We start from the raw sequence: 4,269 nt of genomic DNA on the forward strand, positions 1-4,269 counted from the left end.
CGCAACTTGCTGCGGTCTATTGACTCGACACTGTCTGCAGCAGTGGGTCTCCTGCAGCACTTCGTCCCACCCCCTACCCATGCCCCATCCACACTTCCCACTCCCATGCCTGTCCCACGTACACCCAGACGTCAGCATGCACACACCCCACCAGACACAGGCACCACACCAGCAGGGAAGGCAAAGCGCACACCTCCTGGCACGCACACACAGGGTGAAGTAGGCACACCCACTGGGTCGGGGGGGAAACGGAAGACACGCAGCCAGAGTGGGAGTCCACATTCCTCACGACCACCACCCTCCAAATCCACTCCCCTCAGCTCTCCTGGCCAAGAGTCGGACACAGGGTCAGTCCTGCCCAGTCTGTCCATCAGCCCCAGTGTGGCACCACCCCGCAAGCGGTGGAGGCAGGACACCGGCAGGGGAGTTGAGTCCCCCCCCCCTGTCCACATCCCCCCCCAGTAGCGCTGCGACCCATCCTTGTGACCCCCCTCCTCCTTGGGGCCTGTGGTTCCTTCGGGTGCAGGGGAGACGCTGAGCGACCTGGCAGTAGTGTGCAGCGCCGTGCTCGAATCCACCTTTGGCGCTGCCCCACCACCTGTGTTGGAGTCCTCCGTCCCTGCACCCACAACACCTCCCCTTGCCCCACCTGTCCCTGCGGTGCCTGGTCCTTCCCCCCAACATGATGCCCCTCCCCCCCTGTGGAAGACAAAGGAGTCTGACTGTGCAGGCAAGCTAGGGGACACACGTACCACTGTGTCCCCCATCCGGATTGGAGTCATGGACTGCCCTATGGGCCTTGTATATATTGACATTTATGATGATTATTACTTACATCCTGCTGAATAAAGCAATTTGATTTTTCCTTTGAACACTACTGTTTATCTGGTATTGCTGTTGGTGGACCTGCTCCATGATTTTGGGTGGTGATAATGTGTTGGGTGTGTGGGAAATGTAGTCTTGTGCTGGTCATAGGGTGGACCCTGGTATCTGTGAGCCATCACAAGCTGTTGGCTACATTACTTTGTTCATGTAAGCAGTTACTGCATGGTGACATCGTCCCAAGGTGTGTTCCATCCTCTGTGTAACCTGACATCTTCCCTGCAGGGTGTTTCCACTATGTTGTGCTGAGCTGTGTCTACATCAGCTGGGGGTGTGACGGACTCCTTCAACTTTGCACATGCATGCTGAGCGATGTCTCCACCTGCATCATTCGTGGCATCCTTGGTGGTCACTGTACTTGTGTATGTAGACTGTTGACATGACTTCATGTGGACATGTTCTCTTTTAGGCGCTATGCATGTGTGTACTCCCAGCCTCGCACACATGTGGTACATGTACTGCAGGTTCTTTGTGCACCTGACTGACATTTGTGGGCATTGTATCTGTGGGTACTCCACCCTTTGCGTTCCATGGGCACTGCTGGGAGGACTCTGCACCCACCCCTCCTGTGTCTGGGCACTGCGGGGAGGACTCTACACCCACCCCTCCTGTGTCTGGGCACTGCTGGGAGTGATAGGCCCCCACCCCTCTTGTGTCTGGGCACTGCTGGGAGTGATAGGCCCCCACCCCTCCTGTGTCTGGGCACTGCTGGGAGGACTCTACACCCACCCCTCCTGTGTCTGGGCACTGCTGGGAGTGATAGGCCCCCACCCCTCCTGCGTCTGGGCACTGCTGGGAGGACTCTACACCCACCCCTCCTGTGTCTGGGCACTGATGGGAGGACTCTGCACCCACCCCTCCTGCGTCTGGGCACTGCTGGGAGGACTCTACACCCACCCCTCCTGTGTCTGGGCACTGCTGGGAGTGATAGGCCCCCACCCCTCCTGCGTCTGGACACTGCTGGGAGGAATCTACACCCACCCCTCCTGTGTCTGGGCACTGCTGGGAGGACTCTACACCCACCCCTCCTGTGTCTGGGCACAGCTGGGAGGACTCTGCACCCACCCCTCCTGCGTCTGGGCACTGCTGGGAGGACTCTACACCCACCCCTCCTGTGTCTGGGCACTGCTGGGAGTGATAGGCCCCCAGCCCTCCTGCGTCTGGGCACTGCTGGGAGGACTCTACACCCACCCCTCCTGTGTCTGGGCACAGCTGGGAGGACTCTGCACCCACCCCTCCTGCGTCTGGGCACTGCTGGGAGGACTCTACACCCACCCCTCCTGTGTCTGGGCACTGCTGGGAGTGATAGGCCCCCACCCCTCCTGTGTCTGGGCACTGCTGGGAGTGATAGGTCCATTCATACACGGGTGGGGGTACGGTCCATACATACACTGTTGGGGTGGGGGTATGCTCCATACATACGCGGGTGGGGGTACGGTCCATTCATACACGGGTGGGGGTACGGTCCGTACATACACTGTTGGGGTGGGGGTACGCTCCATACATACGCGGGTGTGGGTACGCTCCATACATACGCGGGTGTGCGGTCCATTCATACACGGGTGGGGGTACGCTCCATACATACACTGTTGGGGTGGGGGTACGCTCCATACATACGCGGGTGTGGGTACGGTCCATTCATACACGGGTGGGGGTACGGTCCGTACATACACTGTTGGGGTGGGGGTACGCTCCATACATACGCGGGTGTGGGTACGCTCCATACATACGTGGGTGTGGGTACGGTCCGTACATACACTGTTGGGGTGGGGGTACGCTCCATACATACGCGGGTGGGGGTACGGTCCGTACATACACTGTTGGGGTGGGGGTACGCTCCATACATACGCGGGTGGGGGTACGGTCCATTCATACACGGGTGGGGGTACGGTCCGTACATACACTGTTGGGGTGGGGGTACGCTCCATACATACGCGGGTGTGGGTACGGTCCGTACATACACTGTTGGGGTGGGGGTACGCTCCATACATACGCGGGTGGGGGTACGGTCCGTACATACACTGTTGGGGTGGGGGTACGCTCCATACATATGCGGGTGGGGGTACGTTCTGTACATACACTGTTGGGGTGGGGGTACGCTCCATACATACGCGGGTGGGGGTACGGTACATTCATACACGGGTGGGGGTACGGTCTGTACATACACTGTTGGGGTGGGGGTACGCTTCATACATACGCGGGTGTGGGTACGGTCCGTACATACACTGTTGGGGTGGGGGTATGCTCCATACATACGCGGGTGGGGGTACGGTCCGTACATACACTGTTGGGGTGGGGGTACACTCCATACATACGCGGGTGGGGGTACGCTCCATACATACGCGGGTGGGGGTACGCTCCATACATACACTGTTGGGGTGGGGGTACGCTCCATACATACGCGGGTGGGGGTACAGTCCATTCATAAACGGGTGGGGGTACGGTCCGTACATACACTGTTGGGGTGGGGGTACGTTTCATACATACGCGGGTGTAGGTACGGTCCATTCATACATGGGTGGGGGTACGGTCCGTACATACACTGTTGGGGTGGGGGTACGCTCCATACATACGCGGGTGGGGGTACGGTCCGTACGTGCCCACGCTGTGGAGTGCTTGTGCGGCCCGTACCCAGGCCTTTGGCACATGGGTACGGGCCGTACCGCCATTGTTGGGGTGACGTGGGCGTGGTACGACTCGTACCCACGCTCTTAAGGCGTGGGTACGGTACGTACCTGTATTGTTGTGTTGCCGGTTCGCGTCGTCGACCACTTCCGTTGTGGCGGACGCTGGCGTTGCTGGACACGCCCCCACCCCCTCGAAGTGACCAAGGCCTGGAGGTCAGGTATGTCCAGGGCATGTGTGCTGTGTGACTTGGGTGGGGGTTTTGTGTCCTGCCCCTGCTCCCCCCCCCCCACTTTTGCCCCTGGGTGTTGTTCTGACCTTCTGCGGCGTCTGCGTCGGTACCTGTAGAGGAGGTCGACTGCTATGAGGGCCGGGATGACACGTAGGTTCGGGTCCATGTCTGTCCGTCGCGTACAGGTGCTCCTTGTGCGCGTCGTCCTGATTTCCCGGCAGTTTTTGGCTGCCGGAAAATATTCTCCGCGCGGGATGACGTCGGTGCGAATCGTAATTCCTGGTTCGTGGAACGCAGGCTGCATGCGTCCCGACGTCACGTCGGCGCTTTTCCGGATGTCATTTGTATGTTTATTTTCCTCGGTTGGTGTTTTGTACGATTCGTACGGAAATAGTGTTTCCGTGCGAATCATACTTGCATGTTTGTAAAGTTTGGCAACCGGGTACGAGTCGGACGGAGAATACGGCCTGACCGACGGTTCGTACCCGGTTTCTCCAGGATCCTAATCGGCACCTCTGTGTTTGAAAATA

Source organism: Triturus cristatus, chromosome 6, assembly GCF_964204655.1.
Source record: "Triturus cristatus chromosome 6, aTriCri1.1, whole genome shotgun sequence".
NCBI classification, from domain to species: domain Eukaryota; kingdom Metazoa; phylum Chordata; class Amphibia; order Caudata; family Salamandridae; genus Triturus; species Triturus cristatus.